This window comes from Cebus imitator, unplaced genomic scaffold (assembly GCF_001604975.1).
Source record: "Cebus imitator isolate Cc_AM_T3 unplaced genomic scaffold, Cebus_imitator-1.0 Scaffold88, whole genome shotgun sequence".
NCBI lineage: Eukaryota > Metazoa > Chordata > Mammalia > Primates > Cebidae > Cebus > Cebus imitator.
This window is the reverse complement of record NW_016107403.1, coordinates 453,400-478,389: the sequence shown is the minus strand read 5'-3', so window position 1 is coordinate 478,389 and position 24,990 is coordinate 453,400. Positions and strand designations below refer to the sequence as shown.

The 24,990-nt window shown below is 32.7% G+C and overlaps 1 long non-coding RNA gene across 1 annotated transcript in view; it reads left to right on the top strand.

Annotated features, from left to right (window-relative positions):
* The first annotated feature begins 208 nt into the window (after positions 1 to 208).
* LOC119472179 overlaps positions 209 to 24,990 on the top strand; it is a 103,364-nt gene continuing 78,582 nt past the window's right edge. The window contains exon 1 of the long non-coding RNA XR_005201288.1: positions 209 to 1,488. This is a non-coding gene — a long non-coding RNA (uncharacterized LOC119472179). The remainder of the gene's footprint in view (positions 1,489 to 24,990) is intronic.

The window sequence follows — 24,990 nt, the reverse complement described above, 5'->3', positions numbered from 1 at the left end:
ATTAAATAAAACAGGATAACAGGGAAGAACATATATTTTATATTTTGTGGCTGAGAAAATTTTAATATTTATACATTAAAATGGCAATTACTTAAGTATTTCCTTAAATTATGAAATTATTGATACTCAATGTTTCACAAAGGGATTTCTTATTCTTAAAACTGTCTTTTTTGTTAAGCTTAACATCAAAGAAGGTGAATTACGAACCTTCTATGCGCAAACATATTTAGCATAAATTATCTCTTTTATTTTCTTTGATGGATCTAGAATGCCTACCAATAGCTGTAACTATTTTTCTATTTTTAAAATTAAACATTTAATAACCACCAATAACATTTTTGAGTGCTTTAAAAATAGTGTCAAAATAGATCATATAATTTCAGTCAGTCAAGGATGTGAACATTTTACCTATAGCCTTATGTTGACTTTCCACGAAATGTTTTTAAAATCTTGCCAAGTACTTAAAGACCACAGTTTCATCATTCACAGGCAGCCTAGAATCATAGAGTAACACTGCGGTTATAAACAATGTTTCTTTTTGTTGTTGTTCTTGTGACACCCTTCCTCCTTCAAAAATATACGATATATTCAGTAATATGTTTTTCACCAAAGTAGTGGTTTAAGTACTTGCTTGATTTCAGTTTAAGTGAAATACCTAATATTTAAAATTATTTCCTTTGGTGTTTTTAATATCTGAATTCAAATGAACAAGATTTAAAAATCTTGTTATGGCTCAATATAGACAGCAAAACATATGATCAAAATGAAAGTATGATTTTACATCCTCAGGCCAGTGGCTTATCTACTGGAGCATGTTCGGTCCCTGGTGTGGCACAGAAACATTCAATTTCATTCTTGCTTCATGAAGAAATATCACCGTATAAATGGTCCATGTAGCAATTTGACCATTTACAATTGAGGGGCCACTTTAAACCAGAGTAACATACCCAAGAGAGTCATACCGACCACCCCCAAAAAAATAACAGGTTTATGCAGTAGTTTCAGGCACCAGAGGGAACAGCTTCTTCACAGATAACAACTTAAAATGAAGTAGCATGTTCCAAAAAGAACAAAATGTCTCCTTAGAATGAACAAGTAAGTTGGTTTGCTAAAAGGCGCAGTGAATTTCCTCCAAAAATATTGTGGCTAACTGATCTTATTTCACTTCTACCCTAAATCGTCTCTACTTTGACATGCAGTGAACATGTTTGAGGAATTTCAGTAATTTTAAAATGAAACGTTTTATTCATTAGGCTAATTCATATTCTATTTTAAAAAGACATGATGACACAACAAATAAAATACATTGTTTTACTGAAAACTATATTATAGGCTAGCCCAGGAATTCAGAAGCATTTCCACCTTTGTAAGTTTGTGTGATAGTTGAGTCAGACCAAAAGAGTTAACAGAATAATTTGAGAAACACTAGCCCCAGCATCTTGAAATGAATGGCAAGACACAGAAGCCTACAGCCAAAGGTAACGAAGAGTAAGTGTGAATAATATAAAGAATAGTAAGGAGTTGGAGTGGTAATCAGATGTCAGAGGCAAATATTTCTGGAGGTTGTCAAACAGTAGGCAAATAACCATAATATATCAGATAAAATAAATTATAAATCTAATATCTAGACCATATCAGGAAATTCTGGTTTTGATTGTGTACAGGTATGTCTTCATTTGCTGAACAGATTTGTGAAACAAATTTCCTGCAAATAAATTCCAGAGTAATGTTTTGAGGTAGTGGAGAAGACGTAAGATTTGGAATCAGACAGATTTGGGTATCAATTCCAACAATTGCCTCTGAGGGCTGTGTTAATTTGTAGAAATTATTTACTTACCAAAGTCTCAGGTCTTCTATCTGTAAAAATGGAGCAGATAAAAAGTGTTTAATTACCTGGAAGTGTCAAATAAAAGATATACATGAAATACCTATGAACACAAAACTTGGCTAATGCAAGTTTTTTTTTTTCCTCTCCTTCTTCCTCTTTTTTTTTTTTCCTTCTTCCTGTTTAAATTCCAGTCTCTTGTGGATATATAAATAAAAGTAGAAAAATATGTTTTGGAGAAGTTCCTTCAGCAAATGAACCTTTTAAACTATAGTATCAGAGAGGCACAGAATGTTCTGAGGCCTCTACCTTTTCCCTTACTAGACTATTTCAAATTTTCCTTTGCTGTCACAGGGAATTCTCAATATTTAATGATTCCCATATCACAATTTCTCATCTCTATTGGTCTGTCTATAGATAATGTTGCATTGCAAAATTCTCTGAGGCTGTACTCAAACTTACTAGAAAAATGTGTCATGGTTGACGATAATGTTCCATATATTCTAGAGTAGATCATTTTCCCTCTCTGAAATTGGGGTGTGTCTCGGAATCAGTGGCATGTCACAGTCTAGTTGGCAACAGTATTTTTCTGTTTTTCAATTGAACATAAAATAATGGTGTGTCTCATGATTGATGACATCTTAAAGAAACATGGTAAACAGTGTCTGCCATAGGCACAGAAGAGACAATGGAGGCCAGCCATCTTAGACTTAGTAAATTTTATTAACTTTAAAATTTATATTGTGTAAAATCAGTTGCACTGTTTTATCAAGAGCCACTTTGTAATTCTCTAAAACCAGATTACTTAGATTCAGATATACTTATATGCATATAAAAGTAAAGAGATATAAATGTATTTTCTACTTTCTTTATGACTCTAAGTTTATTAATGGTATGTGAAAGGTATTTATATTCATTCAGTATTTGAACAAAACCTTACCCAGGTTTTCAAAATATTTGCAGAGATGATGCATTGACTGTAGAGAAATGTGTTGGTTTTTTTTCTTACAGACACTTTTTATATAATATTTTATAACCTGTAGATGGCCAAAACATACATACATACTCTAGAAAAAAATACTTATTCTAGTCATAATACAAACTCTAGAAAAAAAATGTTAAGGTGTTAAATGTGGTCATATTGAATTTTAATAAGTTTAATTAAAATTAATTTTTTTAAAGAATCATTAAAACCATGGCTAGAGTTCTATGATCTATCCCTATATTTATATATTCTTATTGGTTTATATAATTATAATTTTAGATAATTATTTACATTTCTTTATATATTGTATACCTCTAAATATATGGTGCATTAATTCTAAGACATTGATTCTAAACTTTTAAGTTCTCTAAAAGAGAATCTTCTCTTAGAGTCAATGTTATAATTATCATTGGTGGAGGTTTTATTTTCCTTAATGGTACCAAAATGCATTGTACATTCTACAACCAATGGAATCTCAGATTAAACAAGTGGAATAGAAAGATAGATATAAAGACAGCTAAGAAAGATAAATTTTTTACACAGATACTTATTACCCTACTCTTTTTATCCTCATGACATAAATTATTCTTCTAGAAAATATATTGCAGGAAAATATATTACAAACCAATAATTACCTTTAAGAGAAAGTAACTTACTCTAAATTTCTTCAAAATGTGCAAAGAACTCAGTATTTTAAAGATATTCTTCTAATTTCCAAAGTATTATAACGTCATAATATTATGGAGTAGAGCAAAATTATAGAGTAAAAGAATATAGGTGGTGATTATAGCCTGGATTATAAATTTATTGATTATTAACATTATTTCTTTTGCAAAGAAGCTGAGTTTGTGCTCAAAGATTAATTAATTTTTTTTCTGGTGATAGAAAGTTATTTTTATTTAGGGAAAAATATTACATAAATAATATTATTTTAATAATCTTTATGTATTCCATATTTGATTTAATTGAAAATGAATCCATGAATCATATTTAAAATCTCACTAAAATATATTCCATTTTTAACTAAAAGTAAAAATACATTAATCAAAATGTTGTCACCTTTCATCTGGCATAAATCACTAATTTGAGACTAGTTTAAATTATTAAATAAGTATGTGTATAAAGATATAACTAAGTGAATATCCTTTTCTGTTAATATTAGAAAAGTTGAAAATATTTTAAGCATTTCCAGCTATGATGGTTTGAGTAAATACATTACAATTCATTCATGTAATAAAGACTATGCTTGTTATCAAAAGTCAGATTGTTAAAACAGGCATGAAAAAGAGTTAATGTCTGTGAGATAAGGTTACTACAATGATTACAAATTTACTCACATATTGGGAAACACAAATGCTTATTACATTTTCAATATAAAAATGTGGATACTTCTGATTTTTCTATAGTGCGACTCAGTTTTGTATATTTAAAAAATAAGGAAAACAAGACAGAATACACCAGAGCCAATAGAACTTAATGCTAAGAGGAGCTAGGAAATGGGAACAAAAACTTAAAGACAAACAATTTTGTCCTTTTATGTGTATTCTTATCTAGTTTACGCAAAGAAAGCATAAGTGCATCATCTGGCTGATGATTAATTGAGTGTTTAACTTCAGGCAGGCAAAGGTATGTTGGAACTAGCACACATACAGCAATAGCTCTCTCTATATGTAGACATTCCTTGCACAAACTGTGGAACTTATAAATCAGCACCTCTCTCTGTTTTTTCTTAAATAATGACTCTAACTTTGTATCCTTCCTTTACTCATATTGAAAGTCATCCACAAAAGAAGTTTTCAGATTGTATGGTTAGTATTTGAACTGGCAGCAGTGACCTGATCTGAGAGCACAGCCTTTTTTGACAAGCTTTGATGTGCTGTCAGGACAAATCCTGGGCTTCTTGGCATCAGGTTTTAATTTACTATCATGGAAATGAATTGCATATTCAGTACTAGGGCAGATAGTGTCTGTCTATTACCAATCTTGGGAAGGAGTTGGAGGCACTGCTTAAGTCAAATAACCTGAAAAAAAGCTTACAATTTGTCAGTTTCATTATGTGTCTAGTAATTTGTCTCATTCATAATAAGTGTTTAGGGCATTTTTGACTGGGTTTCAGGCATGCATTACCTCTGACAGTAAACTCTGTTGCCACATGTACTCTGGGAGAGCACTGGTTAACAGCATATGGGAACTCTTTATCTCACTGCTTATAGAAATATTCAACAGTGCTACAGTTTTAGACACTATTAGAAATAAAAGTACTGAGATCAAAATAAAGAGAATTTTCACTTCTTACAATACTCAATTCATAAATGTCTTACACTCTACGTGTCTGTTTTGTGTGTGCAAATAAATGTTAATGAGTGCCATGATATCTTTAAAGTAATAAGAAACCTTAGAAATTGCAATTCAAAGTGGTTTTATCCTGAACAGCAGTGCAAAGCCCTGGTTTAGGAAAAATTAAGAGCATATGTTCCAGAATTTAGCCCTAATTTGCAATGAATTGCTTCAGTAAAAGCATTTATATCAGTATTGTTAATCTTAACAGTTACAAGTGACCCATGTTTTAACAATCCAGAACATCAGTTGAGTACAAAATCTCTTTTTCTAATTAAGAATGTTTGACCACAAGAGGGAGTTCCTTGCCAACTGTTGACTTAGCTTCAACAGATAGGATGGGCCTGAATTTACAAAGAAAAATACCTTCAAATATATTTAGTTTCCTCAGTGCTTTTAGATTGAGAAAATGGTGACAATCTATTTAAATTTAGGTCTTCATGAGTTTACAGAATGAAATATAATTTGCACTATGAAATTCTTAGGTTAGCATACCAATCATTTTTCAGGAATGAAATGATGTGCCATGTTTTTGAAAGAGGTTTCAAAATTTGCACCTGCAAAATTGCAGTGCACCAGTTTGTGAACAAAACCCACAGTGACATACCAAAGATCCTTTGAGGCCATAGATTGTGCCACTGTACACCACTTAATTTGCATGAATAAAGATAGCTTTGTCTACATAAACTGACACACATATTTTTGCTGAATTCGGTATCATCAGTGAATACAGTCTAGGATGTGGAATGTGACTTTGAAGGTACAAAATTAAGTTAGCATGTTTGAAGAAAAAAGTAGTTAATGGTTCAACTAGTGGACTCCTTGGAATACAATTAAGACTATTTTCCTCATGATTAGGTACATAATATACCCAATATCTCAACCACATATTAGAAAGCTGAAAATATTTCCTGCCTCATAAGGATTTGCCTTAAAATTACATGTACTCCAGAGCATGCTAGTAAAGTGTGTACTGACACAACTTTAAAAATGTATCAGCATAATTAGGAAATATTTTATGTATGCAATATTCTATGTGTACTTTTTCATTTAAGGTAAAAATATAGGATTGTTTTAAAACTTGCATGTGATTCCACCAAGAATTTGACTTCTGCTCTGATTATTCTTAAAGTTTTACACTGTTTCGTCCTGAAGTGACACTCAACGACATCTTCCTCACCTTAAAGATGAGAGCAAGAATTCTTCATGTCAAAGCACAGGGGCATTTAGAGACAGGGACTCTAGCCATACATATCGAGATAATTAATACATGTAATAGTAGTAAATGCAGTAATTTTGGCAAAACTTGTTTGGAGGAAATGACTGCATCTCACATGTGTGGCACTGGCTATAAATATAGGATATAGGGGAAGAAAATACCAGTAATTCTTTTTACTGTTCCCTCCTACCCCCTACGGTTCTTAGGATTGTATTATTTTAAACCATTTGACACATTTTGCCACATAAAGTCATGCATTTTTAAGAGCTGATGCTCTTTACAGTAACTTAAACTGACGAGTAGGGAAAGCAGAATTCTTTGGTGACCCCGACAGTTCTGCAGCTCACTGAAAGAATTCTCCCCAACCTCTTTCTAAAACAGACACAGTGAGGAATACAAGGACAGCACATGCTTGCATCTATTCAACAATAAGAATTCAAATAGAATAAAATACAGGGTAAGTCACAAGACACTGTGAAAACACACTCACTAAATTATAGACAGAAATAAGCTTGAAATAAATGTGCTTTGTTGGTGTAAAGTTAAAGAAATGATAAATCATTCCTTTTAGTCTGGGACCAAAGTCGAGCTAACAATAACATGGAAAAATGAAGAATTTATCTCATTTTTTCAGCAAGTTGTTGCAGGTGTACTGTGCAATCTTTAGTGGTGTAGGAAAGTGGCCTTTTCCTTCTTTCCTTACCTCCTCTCATATATGCATGCACACGCACGCGCGCACACACACACACACACACACACACACACACACACACAGAAGCCATACATGTACTTTTCTTCAGGGTTAATTATATCGAGATTCTCAATGGTTGTATTAAAAATATGCCTAACACTAAGCCTTAGTGAAAGCATCTGGAAGTTGTGGTCTCCATGATGTAAAAATCCAGATGTTTGCAAATATGCTTACTGACTGATTTGTATATGTGTGTGTGGGCAAGTGTGTACATATATGGATATGCGTGTGTGTGTGTATATTTTGCTTCACTGGTATCATGAAGACAAAACCTTGAACTCCACGTTTTGTCATTATGAAGCATAGTGATTTCCAAAATCTATCTTATAATCTTATAATATACATTATTAACATTTTATTTTTGCAAATCTCTCACACTGTTGATGTATGGATATTATTTGAAATTGAAATAAGACATCATGTTAATTATCTGCAAAGGAGATTAAATATCAAGTTCAACTCTTTAACAGAATTGGCCATGAAGAACCAGAGACACTCAGAGTAACTTGCTCATAGGGATATTTCCAACTCTTTCAAAGTGGGGACAAAACTCACGGTCTTAACTTCCCAATCCAGGAATAGCGTTTTCAAAACTTAACAAGTAGCATTCACACATGATGGGAAAAAATTGAAAGGGAAAAGGATTGGAGGCTTAATAGTTACACTAAGAAATTCGTGTTTATGTGAAATTTAAAAAGGGATCATGTGTTTTATTATTTTTAGTAATGTCTTAGTGTTTTACTTGACTGATATATTTTAAATATTATTGGTGCTATTAATGCTGTTGTTATTATCATCATGAAATTAATAAATTACAATTCCACAAAATCAATTGACCTACAAATGTAGTAAGCAAATTTTCTTCATCAGTATAAATCACCAAATAAGAACAGCATACAACTTTCTAGCAGTGTGCTCCAAGTCAGGTAAGATGAGTAAGTTTTTTAGACGCAAAATATCTTCGATAAATTCTAATAAGCCATTCAAAAAATGTAGTTTAAAATACGCCAAAATATCCACATGCTGCCACTGGACTGAGGGCTTCAGTTAATACTGCAAAAAGCTATCTTTAATAGCTATTGGATGCTCAGCAGGATGAGCAAGGCTGGGATTAGAGATAATGATACTTGTTGGAGCCGCAGGGAGGCAGAGGAGAAAGCGATTGGCCTCCCTTGGCTTTGTAAAAGCATATTGAAAAGAAACTTATATTCAGGAGAACATGATACTAGACAGTGATACATCTGAAAATCTAAATATTTCTTTTTTTCTTTTAAGTTGATCTGAGATAGCAATTTCACATTAAAATATAGTATTGAAATTCTTAGATGTCAGAGAATACATCATGAAATCTCTCTTATAGCCCTTCCTTTTTGCAATCCACGGTCTCCATTCTATTTCAATCCTTGTCGTCTCAATGAATATCAGTTTACTGATATTATTTCCTTTGCAATTGTCCTACACACAGTGACTCTCCAAAGTCGTTCAAACTAATTGCAGAAGCCAGAACAATCTTTCTAGTGGGCTGCTGTGATTGTGTTACTTCCTTATTCTGAAACTTGCTCTTTCATATTCAGTACAAAACAAATTTCATGCAATAACAGTTAAAGTTTCCTCCTAGAAGATATCAGCTTGTATGACTGTTGTTGTTGCTGTTGTTTTTAATGAACACTGCTCCCATGTGAAACATGCCTTAACTATTGTGTCCTTTCAGACTCATACTATGGTTTCCCTCAGGCAGGAAAGCCTACCCTTTGCCTATTGAAATCTAGCTACCTTTTAAGGCCCAGACCAATTAAGATGTACTCCATAAGTCTTTCTGTGCCTCTGTTATGAATAGATCCCTTACTACTCATCTCTCGATAGCAGTCAATTTGTACTGCTAACAACAACACATATGCTGGAATTATAGTCATTTGTTTATAGTTGCTATTGCTCCATCACATTTTGCTCCCCTCAATGGCATAGACCATGTCATATCCAACTCTATTTTGCAGGACTGCCTGTTTGCTATATAATAGGCTCTACATAAGTTGTTTGTAAATTGATGTATTGATGAATTAATTGAAAGTTCAAAAAGTAGTAGATTGCATAAACATGAATGTTAGCAAAAATAACTTTAAAATATGCCAGAATATTCACATGCTGCCACTGGATTGAGGGTCTCGGTTAATATTGCAAAAAGTTATCTTTAATAGCTATCGGATGCTATTAAATAGCTACTTTTAGGATTTAAAGCCATTTAAATTAAGAGCTTCCAGTGACTTACTGTGCTGCCTGCCCTCTGTTTGTCCCTCCAATGGCCGAAAGTGAACATTACAAGATGATTGCAACAGTGAGAAATGAATGCGCATGGGTCTACTCTCCCTGTGCCTTCTCTGAGAGATTACCTTGGGATAGTTTCTTTTGACCAAAGGTCCTGGCTTCTATCAGGAGGGCCCCTCCCAAGCTCTCTCTCCATGTTCTGATAACTGCCTCTTCCTCTTGCCCTTCAGGCTGAGGTATGCTATTTAAGCCTCTCTGTTACTACTCCCAAGTGGCTGCACTTTTTCTTGCAGCATTTCTCTATCCCACTCCTGCCATTATAATTAGTCCCTTTAGTAAACTCTGTTCCAATTTTTCTATCTGATGGTGTCATCTATTTTCCGACAGGATCCCAACTAAAACATCTACAAATGTGTATGGGTTTGTGGTGCACATACGTTGTGTAACTACAAAATGACAATTGTCAACAGCCATGGGAATTACTAAAACTAACATACGACTATCTTTTCCTTAGAGTATTATAGAAACAACCTTAATTAATTTAATCACCAATAATTCCATTCAATGAGTGAGCATTAACTTCAGTTCTGCTTTTAACCATTACTATATAACAAAGAAGACAGATTAATAGACACATGTATATACATACATGTATTTCTAAGCCCTTCTTTTCAGAATATAAAAAGTCTATACATGAGTTGTTCTAACTGATAATTGTGAGTCATAATTACATCTTAGATTATTTTTAAAAATCTTATGATAGCACTTAAACTGCTTGCCAACCTTTCCAAATGCTGAAGTAACTTGTTATTCTATAAGTAGGCAAAACTAAAAGTTTTTCTTTAATATATATGCACTACTTTGTGTCTTGTTAGATTCTAAAGAGACCCTATATTAATACACAATATGTAGTTTATTAAGAGCTTGGGTGATAAAACCATTAATAAAATGTCCACTTAAAATAATAGTTTTCAGAAGTTTGTCAAGAAGTAAAATTGACTAATTACATAGTATTGGTCTCCTGGTGGGAGATTATGCAAAATCAACAAAGAGAAAATGTGAAAACACAGTTTTCTGTCTTAAGCCTTAAAAAAACAGATCCTTACACAGTCTATTCTAATGAATTGTATTTTAGAAGGGAACATCATTTTTTTTTTAGTATTCTTAAATGCTTTTCTCCAGATAAAATATGACTGTACCAATTTGAATCCAATTTTGTAATTAAAAATTGCTCCCCCTCTGTGAACTTGTAGTAATGTTTCACCCAAAAGCAGATTATTACAACCAAATTACAAACCCCTAAAAAGAAGGGGGGCATTATAAATGGAAACACCCACACAACCTTAAGTACAATATAGCAGTGCAAACAGCATTGCTCTAATGACAGTAATCCTGCTTGCCTTAGCTGTATTCATGCAAATGACAATTTAGTACAGATGTGGCACACATTTGCATGGTTAATGGCATCATTTTTTGTCCTTTTCTACTACTCTATACTATGATCAGCTGTTATACTTAACATTACAAATTCTATGTGCTGTTCCTAACATTAGTAGAAACATAAGGCTGGTAGTTTCCTTGTCAGTGATTTAACTGAAACATGCATATGCACAAAAAAGCAGGAGGTGTAGGAGTGGTGGGGTGGGGAGAGGTGGTTGGTGCCTGGCTGAGGCTTTCTCTTTTTAAGACATTCCCTTTCAAGGATGACTCTGGAATAGAAACAATTTTTAATATATGAAAATCCTCAATAGTTTTCATGTTTCAACAAATATTGAGAATATTCCACATGTAAGTGCAACTCAAAGTTCCTACCTAGATTTGTGTATACATCTCTCTCCATTCCATTATAAATAGTGCTTCTCAATTCAGAGAAAGAGCATGTTCATTCTTTGGAAGATTTGATAGCAATGAGTATGCAAAATAAAGGTCAGTTTAAGAAGGTAACTAATCCACACATAACACATTACTCTTGTTATTAACATTTCCTAATGCTAAAATTGCAAGTATAAAACAGTGAGCACCATATTAAGAAGAAGATACATTCCTGAGCAAGAAAAGTGGTAAGTAATCTAGTGTTTTGATGCACTTGGGGAATATATTACATACAGACAGAGAGTTAAACCTTATTCCATGGTGAAACAAAATAAGATGGCATTGTTTTACACATGACATTGTAATAAAATTTATTAATTTTAAGAATTTGTAGGTGATTTTTTTAACTTTCTTATTTTTAAATCTGGAGAGAACATTTCAAACATTATATTTTTCCTATGATTTCCAAATTTGAGAATTTTCCCAATTATTAAAACTGACACTAAACCAAAGCAGTCTTTATTTTCAGTTCAACATTTTCTTGTGCATCACCATTCTCTTTGTCTTCATTTGCTTCTTTTACTCACCATAAAACTCCACTCCAACACATACTAAATTATCTATCATCTCCTATGGTCTAAAGATCTCCTTTCCTTTAAAGTGCATTCTCTTATATGGCAGACACCATTTAGTATTCTTGCCTTTTACAAAGTGTCCCATTATTCATGTATGACGTATAACATATATATATATATATATGTGTATATATATTGTTTTACTGTATATATGTTATACAAAAAACTTAAATATAAATATAGTTATATATAGTTATATATGTTATATATATAACTGTTATACAAATATAAATATAGTTATATAAATATTGCATATTTATATAAATATATTTGTATAAATAATATATAGTCATATATATATACATTTGTATGACTATATATGGTTATATATTTATATAATATATATGTATAACTATATATATAGTTATACAAATACTCATTTGGCACTTCCTAGAGACTTGTTGAATGATTTTGACCAAAATGTTGATAATGATCTGGACGACGAATTCCAGGCTGAGGTGGTCTCAGACGGAGATGAGGGACTTATTGGAAACTGGAGCAAAGGTCACTCTTGCTATTCTTTAGCAAAGAGACTGGTGGTATTTTTATCCTGTCCTAGAGCTGTGTAGAATTTTTGAGAGAGATGATTTAGGATATCTGGCAGAAGAAATTCTAAGCTGTAAAGCATTCAAGAGATGGCCTGAATTTTCCTGAAAATGTACAGTTGTATGTGTTCACAAAGACATTATTTGAAATTTGGAACTTATGTTTAAAAGAAAAGCGTAGTATAAAAGTTTGAAAAACTTGTAGCCTGACCGTTCAGTAGAAAAGAAAAACTGATTTTCTAGGAAGAAATTCATGCCAGCTGCAGAAATTTACATAAGTAATGAGGAGCTGAATATTAATTGCCAATGGGAAAAATGTCTCCAGGACATTTCAGAGATCTTCATGGCAGCCCCCTTTATCATGAGCCCTGAGACCTAGGATGGAAAAATGATTTTCTGGGTGGGGACCTGGGACCTGCTTCTCTGTGCAGCCCCTGTACTTGATGACCTGCAATCCAGCTGCTTCAGCTCCAGCCATGGCTAAAAGGGGCCAAGATACATACAGCTCTAGCCGTTGCTTTAGAGGGTACATACTCCGAGCCTTGGCAGATTCCACATGGTGTTAGACCTGAGGGTGTGCACAGAAGACAAGAGTTGAACTTTGGGAACATTCACCTAGATTTCAGAGGATGTAGGGAAACATCTGGATGTCCTGGAAGAAGTCTGCTACAGGGGCAGAGCCCTCATGGACAGCCTCTACTAGAGCAATGCAGAGGGGAAATGTGGGGTTGGAGCTTCCACACAGAGTCCCCAGTGGGGCATCATCTAGTGGAACTGTGAGAAGATGGCCACCATCCTCCAGACACCAGAATGGTAGATCCACTGACAGATTGCACCATGTACCTGGAAAAGCCACAGGCACTCAAGGCCAACTGGTGAAAGCAACTTCGAGGGCTGAAGCCTTCAGAGCCACAGGGATGGAGCAGCCAAAGGCTGTGAGAGTCCACCCCTTTCATCAACATGACCTGGATGTGAGACATGGTGTCAATGGAGATTTTGGAGCTTTAAGATTTAACGACTGACCAGCTGAGTTTTGGACTTTTGGGACCTGTGGCCCCTTTGTTTTGGCCAATTCCTTGAATTGATAATGGGAACATTTACCCACCTCATGTACCAGCATTGTATCTTGGAAATAACTAACTTGCTTTTGATTTTACAGGCTCATAGGTAGAAGGGAGTTGCCTTGTCTCAAATGAGACTTTAGACTTGGACTTTTGGATTAATGCTAAAATGAGTTAAGACTATAGGGGATGTTGGGAAGGCATGATTGGTTTTAAACTGTGAAAAGGGCATGAAATTTGGGAAAGGCCAGAGGTGGAATGATATGGTTTGGCTCTGTGTCTCCACCCAAATCCATCTCTAATTGTAATCTTCATGTGAGGGACCTGATGGGAGGTGATTTGATTATGGGGATGGTTTCCTCCATGCTGGTCTGGTGATAGTGAGTGAGTTCTCACAAGATCTCAGGGTTTTAAAGTGTTGTACTTCCCATTGCTCACTCTCTTGCTCTCCTACTGCCTTGTGATAAAGGTATTTGCTTCTCCTTCCACCATAATTGTGTTTCCTGAGGCCTCTCCCACAATGTGGAAGTGTGAGTCAATTAAAACTCTTTTGTTTATAAATTATCCAGTCTCAGGTGGTATCTTTATAGCAATGTGAGGATGGATTAATACAGTAGTTGCTTCATTTTACATTCCCAACAATAGTATATGAAGGTTTCAATTTTACCATATCATTGGAAACTCTTGTTCATTTTTGTTTTCTTCTTTCATAATAGTCATTGTAATATGTGTGAAGTGATATGCTATTTTAGTTTTTATTTGCATGTTCCTGATAATTAATGATGTTGAGCATCTTTTCATCTATCTGTTGGCTATTAGTGTGCCTTCTATAAAGAATATCTGTACAAATCTTTTGCCCACTTTTTAATTTGGTTATTTGATTTTTTAATTCTTATTGAGTTTACATTCCTTTTCTGGATTCTATATCCAAAACTACTGAAATCAGAATCTCAGGGAGATATCTGCATGGCCATGTTCATTGCAGCATTATTTACAACAGCCAATATATGAAAACAACTCATGTCCATTGAGAGGTTAATGAAAAAAATGTGGCATACATATAAAAAGGAATGTTTTCCATCATTTAAAGAAAAAAAATTCTGCCATTTGATGAACCTGGAGGACATTACACTAAGTGAAATAAGCCATTCACAAAAGGACAAATATTGTAAAAGGGTATCTATAGTAGTCAATCCATAGGAGAAAAAAAGGTAATTATTACTTCCAGGGCTATAGGGTGAGAAAAATGGAGAATTGTTTAATGGGTATAATATTTCAGTGATGTTAGCTAAGTTCTAGAAATATACTGTATGACAAACCTATGATTAACAGTACAGTACTGTATGCCTCAAAATTTGTTGAAAGAGTAGGTTACATATTAAGTGTTCTTACCATTGAAACAAAAACAAAACAAAAGTACAGAAGGAAACTTTGAGAGGTGTTGAATGTATCTATTACCTTGATTGTGGTGATGATATCAAGTGTGTTTGAATATGTTCAAATAATCAAACTGTACATATTAAATATGCATATCACTTACACCTCAATAAAGCTGTTATAAAAAGAAAGAAAAGAAAATGCCAAGAAATATTTTAAAAATCATAAAACTAATAAGTGAATTTTACAAGATCACAGGATTCATGCAAAATTTAACCATATTTTTTAAGTAGTAGAAATGGATAATTAAAAAATAAAATGTTTTAAAAGGAATATTTATAATAGCTCATAAATTCTTAGATATAAATCTAACAAAACATGTACAGGTATATGAAAAAATACAAAATATTAATGAAAGAATAAAATTAGTCCTAAATAATTGGGTAGACATAAAATATCCAGAGATTTGTTGACTCCACAAAGTAAAGATGTTAGTTTTATCCAGACGGATTCTGGATTTACTGAAATTTCAATAAAATTATAGCAAATCTAAAATTTTGTTTCTAAATTTTATATAATTCTAAGCTATGTAAGGAGAGCAAGTGAACTTGCTAAAACAATTTAGATGAAATATAGATATATTTAGCTAAATATAGAATAGCTAAAACAATTTAGATGAAATATAAGATAGAAAGAACCTATCCTTGTGAGAATTACTCTATCCTTTATAGCAAGTCATACATTAAGACCTGCTATAAAGCCACAGTCATCAACACAATGTGGTATCAGTGATGAGACAGAAGTATAGATCAATGAAGTAGCAGAGAGAAACCAGATATAGACCAATGCAATTATGGCCAATTGTCAACACAACTGCAAATAGAAAAATAATAGATTTTTCAACAACCATTTCTGAAACAGTTGGATATACATGCACCAGAAAAAAAGCAAGCAAAAACCCTCAACCTAATCTTCATATGTTATACAAAAGTAAACATAGATATACATGCAAGATATAAAAATATAATATATTTAGAAAAAAAATCTTAGTGACCTGGGTTAGACAAAATTTTCTTAGAAGAAGAATAAAAAGAAAAAAAGATCAACTAGATTCAGTGAAGTTGATAATTTTTGCTTTTAAAAAAATGGTTAATAGAATACAAATCTGGCAAAGGAATATATACATAAAAATGTATAAGGAATGCAGACATACATATATACATGTACCTATATACACATATATTTGTATAAAGAATTAAGTTAAAAATTAAAAAAACAGTGATCAAATTAAAAGTGGGCAAAATGTTTGAACAGGCATTTCACCAAGGAAGATTTAACAGTGACAAATAAGCATATAGAAAATGTTCATTAGCCATTAGGAAAATGTAAATTAAAGTCAGAATGAATTACTGCTACATACCCTTTAGAGTAGTTAAAATTAAAATGCTGATAATGTCAAGTACTAAAAACTTGGTGGAGCATCTGTAACTTGCACACATTTTTGGTGAAAATGCAAAATAGTACAGTCATTCTGAAAAACAGTTTGGAAGTTTCCTATAAAATTATACATACTTTCATCATATGGCCAAAAATTATTACTCCTATATAGCTAGAAATAAAAATTATGTTCACATAAAAACCTGTATAAGAATGTTTACAGCATCTGTATTCCTATAATATAGTTCAATTAAGCAATGTTTTAAAAAAGTCAATTTTTGATACATCTGAAACCTTAGATATAACTTGAATGCATTATGCTGAGTGAAAGAACTCAAATAGTTACATGCTGTGAGACTGTATTTATACTATATTCTCTAAAATACAGAAGTACAATATTAGTGAACATATCAGTGGTTGACATGGGTTAGGTGCACGGATGTATGGGGGGTGGCAGGGATTATAAAGTAATAAAGCAAGTAATTTTTTTAAAGGTGATGAATCTTTTCTGAACTGTAATTTTGATGATGTTTAATTCCATACATGTTAATATTCATGGAATTTTATACCAATGTATAGAATAATCTATTACCAATAGATACCAATAACAATATTCAATTATGGTATAATTTATGGTTAAAAATTAGAATAATTTAAAAAAGAAAACTGTACAAAATCACTGACAATAAAATTTGATAAATTGTTCACTTCTTATCTAGTTGTTTTTTGTTTGTCAGCATAAACGGGAAGCTATAAAAGTGTAACTATGCCTACACTCATTTCATGCTTTTTGAAAGATCCTGTAGTTCAGAATTTTAGCATTTTAATAATTTTAGTGTTTCACTTATAGTCATTACAGTAGTAAAATCAATCTTATTTAGTCATAAATCAGTTAATTTTTGATAACCAAATTGAACATAGTCATAAACCTATGCCACAGTCTAATAGTAAAAGAAAATAGTCTTTTAATTTTTTAATATAAATGATATTTTCCTCAAGTAGCCTACCCCCCTGGGAAGCAAGAAAAAGTAACAAAAATCAAAACTGAAATTATAGTTCAATCTGGTTAAATATATCAGTAGCCCCTTAGAGAAACTGCTCATTCTCTTTTCACAAAATGCTGAGTATTTTCAAGTTCTCTGCCCCTCACCAGAAGTGCCTGGAAATACGGGGATGGTGTGTAGTTTTCATGAAGTTGTGGGGATGGAGGTTAAATAAGCTCCTAAACTTCACCTTGTGTTCTCCGTATCATCAGGGTTTCTCTAATGGAATTAGTCTCGGCTTCTCTCTGGATTGATAACTGAGATCTCAGCTTACCATTCCTGATCACCATACTGGTATCTGATGCTGAAGTAATCCAAGAACTAATCTTGGATTTTTAATTTGTTAGTTTGGCTAGTACATATGTAGGCAGGCTGGTTGGTTTCACTTTGGATCTTATTGGATGTGAAATTTCTCTCAGCTTTGCCATGTTTCTTTACCTGGCTCATAACTCAGCCAGTCTACACCACAGCTTCTGATCTAGTACAATCTCATGATTTGCTATGGTAATCTATACAGTAGGCATTCTAACTATCTGCTCTGCTCCTTTACACAGTTTAACTGTATGACATACATGCGCATTTAAGTCTCAGTCATACCATGCAGGACTGAAGACGTGCTCAGGAAAGCAACATTCTGTTTTCCTTCTACCTTAATCAGTTTTTCCTTGAGATGCCTTTTGACGTGGCCACTCCCAAAATTCTATTATAGGGCAACTTTCAAGAAAATCTCCTTCAAATATTTCAAATGTGAAGTATAGCGATGCCTTGCCTTGACATTTCATGATGTTATACACCTCTACATTCTGGGACAAAACATGGACAGAGAATATCAAAACACATATGTTTTAACCTCTGTCTTTCTTACCTGGATCACCTGTCTTGTCCCATCAATCATAATGACAGGAATAGGCATTGAATTCCTCCCTTCTTCAATATTCTATCTAAATACTGGATCCTTTGCTTCTTCAGCAACCTGTTTAGAAGTGGTCTAGTATGCTTCTTGTTAAATTTCAGAGCTAAATAAATTAAAATACTATTATCTCTCTTTGGAAAACCTGCCTTTCAAGCCCTTTTTTTTTTTTGCTTTAAATTTGAAAATCCTACTTTAGGTGTCAGAGGTTATGTATTAATCCTTTCTTTTTCATATAGTTTATTAGCTATATGTTTGTTATAGACAACACAAACAACTTTTTGAAACCTACAAAGAAAATTATTCATTGCCAGATATTTAATGGATGAAAATGTCATCAATAGAGCTTGCTTCATGCCAAAATTCCAAAAACAACCCTTCATCTCCAGAATCGCACTGCAAGATGCAGCTCAATGGTTCAAAATAGGGAAGTTGCTTACGTAGGAATGATGCCACAATCAGGAAACTGCTGTTATTGCTAAAAGAAAGTCTCTAAATCAATTGGTCATCAAATGTAGAGCCATATTGCTGGTGATATACTTCAGTAGAGTGGATGCTTCACATCTTGCCTTTTTCCACTTTGTACAATTCCAAATTCAAAGAATACATGAGAACATATAATGAATGGTAATAAAATAAAATCTTGAATCCTTGTTATAAGAAAATATGAAAATACAATTTTTAATTTCTCAGCATCTGTACTTTAAGAAAATACAATAGAAAGAAGTTGAAATAGATACTAAATGAGCTAATCAAAGGTGTCTATTAATGCAAAGCATTAAAAATAGTGTATTAGCATAGTTTTCATATATTTAAAATATCTTATTTGCTATTTACTTATTAGTATTTATTTACACACTACAGTTTAAAAAATAAATCCATCCTCCTCATATACATAGGTGACTCAAAGTAACAAGAGAGAAGGTTCTGCATACTTAACATGCATAGGAGAAAACCTCATTAATGTAAGCCTGTTATGTTTGTACATTAATATAATTTTTTAAGACAGACACAAATTAAGACAGGCTCACGATTTTCCTGACCTTATTATATCTGAAATATTTTAATAGTCAAGATTGCTTAGTGGACATTTGCCATTTGTTTAAATCCACCCAAAATGGAATTGTAAATAGTCTAAATGCATATCTCAGAATTTACCATTTTCTACAGCTAATTTCTCTTCTCCAGTCTCATTATCTTTGATTCATTGTATTGTCTTCTACTTCTTCTTTCCTAGATTTTTCCATTAAATTATCTTCCTTGACTCCCTTTACTCTTCATCTTACCTTTCATCATTTCTTTGCCTTTTGTTTTTTCATTATTCTGGCTATATTTGTATTACCTGGACATTTGGGAAGCATTATTCTACTTTTATAACATTTCCTTATTAGCAGTTAAATTGACTTGAAATATTTAATCATGTGTGTATATTTTAATAACATGCTGAAAATTACAGTAATGACTAGCCTATTTCTAAAGATTGAATGCTTACTTTAATTCTGTCTTTGGTAATAATAGAATCAGATGCCTATCCAATAGAAATTAATCAATTATAGAGGAAGATGATGTAGTTCCTGGTTGCTTGCACTGCTTTAATGTATTTATACTACAGTACCTATTTTATCACACTTTATAAAACCCCAACAACGCTAGAAAGATTTTATCACAGTAAATACTTAATTCTTATTTATTAGAATTTGGCTATATATTTTTTCACTTTACTCCTAGTATTTTTGACAAAATTCCAAAGAGGATTCAGAAATTAACAGGGTAATTAAAACTGGGCAGATAAATGAGCAAAACAGAGCAAGGCATTAAATAACTGAGCAAACAAAGAATTCCAAATAAATAGCTTATAAGTAGGAGTGATACATTTCCTTTTGATCTTTACCAACAAGTAGAATTGCTGGATTGTATGATAGTTCTATTCTTAATTTGCTGATGGACCTCCATACTGTTTTCTATAATGATTGTACCAATTTACATTCCCACCAAAAGTGTGCAAGGGTTGTCTCTTCTCCACACCCTATTTATTGTTTTTTAAATAATTATTTTTGTAATATGTATTATTTATAACTTTCCAGACTACTAGAATTTAAAAAATTTTTGCTCTTTATTGATAATGTGTGTCCTTATTTTGAATATTTATTATTAAACACAAATCTGTGTGAATTTTTGGGTATCCAAGCTTCCTTCTTCAGTAGTAAGTGGTCACTTCCACTTTACTCATCTGTTTCTTGTAAATTTCAGTTTCTAATCCCTGATGGGATTGAAAATCAGATCATTATTCAGCTTGAGCTTTGAATAATACAGTAGTTTATAAATTCTTAAAGGTGGTTCCAACAAGTATATTATGTACGTTTAGCTCACACTAAAGCTGTAAAGTATTTGGTTTACTCAGATACCTAGTCTATGAATTTTCTAATAATTTAGGGGAGGTTTCCAAACTGAGTAGTATTAAAATATTAAGGAAATAAAAAATAACATTTGAGTCAGCAAAATCAAAGTAATGAGCAATAAGAGAGATGATTTAAATAGTTTTAGGGAAACATTTCCTTTATTACAGATGGGCATGGTAAATCAGTGCATGAGAGACTAAAGAATTATTTTAGATGTGTTATGCAATGCCCAGTAGAATTTAGATGACAGAGAGGTTTACATTTGAACAATGAAATATACCTAGAATATTCATAGACACCTGAGAATAGCTAGGCAAATATGTTTTCAAATAAAATACAAAGTTTATACTTGTTTTGATTAACAGGGTGGTACAGTCCAATGATTAAATGTGCCAACTTTGGAATCAAGATTTCTTGGATTGAAATTCAAACTCTACCACTGGCCAAGCTATTTAACCTACATGTGTCTCAGTTCCCTCATCTATATGTGGAGACAATAGTTACACTTTCTGATAATGCTTTTGTTATCACTGGCAGAAGATAGCTCACATGAAACATTTTAGAAGAATACTGAGTGTTCAGTATCTAACAGGTTTTATTATTAAACCATAGAGAAAATTTCAAAAGAAAAATCAAGAGGTTCTTCACTAGTTTTTCTACAAATGGTAAAGTGTTTCTGATTATATATGCTATGAATTTGTTTAATGTCTTGTTGAGGCATCTGAAATGTGTGTGCATGTAAATGTTGGCACATTTTTGAACACAATTTATACCGAGTCAAAGAGAGTCACTAATATCTGTTAAATTGATTTTCTAAAGCAGCAAAAGTTAGTAGCATCTTTTCCAAAGGGTGCTTTATTCACACTAACTAATTAAGTGAATGAGCTTTCTGGTTTTAATTAAGTGGAGTGTTTGTATATGTATATGCTTGTTTATATACTCAGCAGCAATAAGGGTGAGATTTTAATATAGAAAGGAAGAAATAGCCACTAAGAAAGTTCAAACCCATTCAATTAAAAATCCTAACCTGATAGTTTTATGCAATGCAAAGTTAATGGACTGGTTCGAATTCCATAAAGTGGTACTTTTTTTTATCATCTGAAATGGCTCATGGATCTCATATGAACATACCTAATATTTCTGGAGCATTAACTCTTCAGAGGTATAATCACACTGTGTATCAATAAAGATAAAATACGTGGTAAGTGAAATTTTGCTTTCTGGCTGCTTTGGGATTATGTGGCTAATGACCATCAGGCAGACACTCAGGCAATTACAATGGGGAGATTTCTTAGCTCTGAAAGCACAGGCAAGATTCCAAAATGTGCAAAACAAGCAGAGCATAGAGTAGGGGCAAAGGTGGTATATTCATGGATGAGTGCGAGTTTTGGTTTTCAGGAGTTCAAGGAGCAAGTCTGCTCAGAATATTGTTATAAAGCAGATAGAAGATAAAAGAATAATTGGAATAACTGGAATGTACATAGGCTAACGGCATTGCCTTATGTGGTGTGATTCTGCAGAAAGATTATTAGACTTTCAAAAGCGAGGACTCACAATTCTGCCGCCAAATAAGCTGAGTGGCTTTGGACAAGCCACTTGACTTATCTCTGGGCCTCAGTTCTCCTGTTGATAGATTAAAGACACTAACAAACATTGGTTAAGTGCCTGCAATGTGCCAGCTATTGAGCTAAGCTTGCGATGCTAGAAAAGACCATCCCTTTTCTGGATTAGGAGGTTTACATTTTAAAGAGGCACTAAATAAGGACAGTGAAGTACTACAAGCTCTGCAGTTTTATTTCTCCTAAATGGGAAGAAACATGGAGAGGAAGGAAAGTGTGCAACCTGAGTTGCAAATGGAGGTAGAGGTGCACTGTGTAGTCTGATATGATTGTACCTCCCATTGATAAGAATCAGGTAATTGTCCTAAGCCTTGTAGAGTTGTTGGTTGATTGCAATAGCTTCTAACATAATTGATCTGCTGAGAAAGAATTCTTTATAAACTCTCTCATGTAAATGCCCTTACAATTGTCAATGGCTATAATTCTACAAGATCAGCTCTATGGCATCCTTGATGTACTTATGAACTTTCAACTTTTATGTTTAGACTTTATCTTCTATAGGATCATTGTTGGAAACATTATTCAATGATAATGATGTAAAATCAATAGAAATAGAAACATGACAAGTGTTCCAACAATTAAAATAAAATATTGCTTTCCGTTTAAAAGAGCATATAGTCACCTTTCAAGTTAAACTTTGGTCTTACAATCCATTTTAATGATATAAGAGAAAATAAGCTTAATTAAGTTCACTGAAATGTCCTCAAAAGAGCAGATCAGAATATTGGTCACTAACTTGTGGTCCAGGTAGATTCATAGCCCACAGATTGCTCAAGCTCTCTGAATATCTGAACAGTCAGAAAAATCTATTTAGAATTATGCATATGACAGAGACTAGAATGTGTCCTAAGAATAGCTTACATCACATCAAGAAGAAAAGCACCAGATCCTTATTTTTAGTAAATTCTATTTTTGTACTGTAGGTACTGATTAAAAGCTTCTAACATAACGGAAGTAGGTGTTGCATCACAACGTATCATCAAATTTTAGAAATGGAAGAAATTGAACATGCATCTAATATAATTCCTTTGGACTAGATCCAGAGAAATAAAAGACACACTCAAGTTCACACAAATATACAATTCTGACTCATATTCAGTTCTCTTTCACAGGTATTTTGCTGCTTTGTTGTAACAGTAAATACAGATTCAAAAGTTTGGGGAACTTGTGAGTTGAGAGAACAAATCATAATAAAGCAAACCTAATAAAAGAAAATCTATACTTACACACATGATTAAATGTCAGCAATTTTTATCTTTGCAAAAGGATTCACTGAAAGCTTCCTTTAAGTGGTAAACTGTTCCTTTTTTTCAAGTGATTTCTTTTCTGAGGATTCTGAATTTGTTAATGGACAAATAATGCAGAGAGGAAACTTTATTAAAGTCCTGGCAACAGATGATACTATGACTATACTTCAACTAACATGTCATGTTATAAATAGTTATTTTAATATTTATGGTACTTACTTTTGAGTAGGGATATGGGAAAAATCTCTCAAAAGCTATCATCCAGGTTTTAATATAAAGATGAACAAGCCTGGGAGAGGACGGGGAAAATGGGAGAAAAGTATAGAAGTATCTGGCACCATTGGTTGGTCAGGAAATAAGACACTAACAAAAAAAAATTTTTTTTAAGTTTAATTATTGTATCTATATGTTTTATAAAATACCACTGCTATAAAATATATGGTAAAATCTGAGTTTTTCTTGTACAATCTTTCTTCCAAATCTTTTAAACATGTCTTAACATCCGTGATGTTTAACAAATCTTAAACATTGTTGAAAATATACCATTTTGGACAATATGCTGTTTTTCCATTCCTATATATTCCATAAGTGCCTGCCACTTAGTAGACACTTAACACAAATTTGTTGAATGAATACATGAATATGTGTTGATTTTAATGTAGGAACCATTCTAAAATATCAGAAAAATCATCCAATTTCTTGGTCTTTAAATAGCTTATTAGAGGTATAAATTCTAACTGAAAATAATAACTACAAACTTTATTATTTCTTGTTTAATATAGGTATTACACAGCAAGTGGACACCAATAGATCATTTGCTCAGTAGTCATAGCTACAATGGATTTTCTTACATCAGTAAAACCAATTTAGCAAAGAAGTTTGGTCAAAATATCAAAGAGTGCCTTACCAATAATCAGGTAATGCCTTTTAACTGTGTTCAAGACCCTACATACTAAGTGGCTTAGGTTGTGATAGCAAAACCTAGATGAACTGAAAATTGCAGTCCAAAACTATACAGGTGATCTCATCTTCATTGGATAGCTCCCATAACTAAGGAAGCATATGTGGGTTTTATGATTTTAGAATATAGATGACATCATCAATATGATAGCACTTCAATAAACACCCAAGTAAATATATGGAAGCTCACAGCTGCTATAATTTTTAAAATATAAGGAATTTGACGTAAGAAAATAGAATTAATTTCACTTTTACAGATCAAATAATTTTAAATGCCAGTCTTTTGATATTTTGATAGCCGATGCATGTAGGTAAGCAGTATTTAGAATGCTCTATTGAAGAAGAAATCCTAGTCAGATTACTTGCGTTAGCTTTGGATGCTCTTTGTTAACTATACTTGTAGAATTACAAAGAAGCCTGAGGCCACATTGAAGAGTAATTGAATGACTTGATTCCTGGTAGCAAATTGCAGAAATTAAAGAATAATTTCCCACATTATGTTTATTGACCTCATGAAAGCTATTAATGTCATTAAAAGGCCTGGCTGCACAAAGATAGTCAAGTAT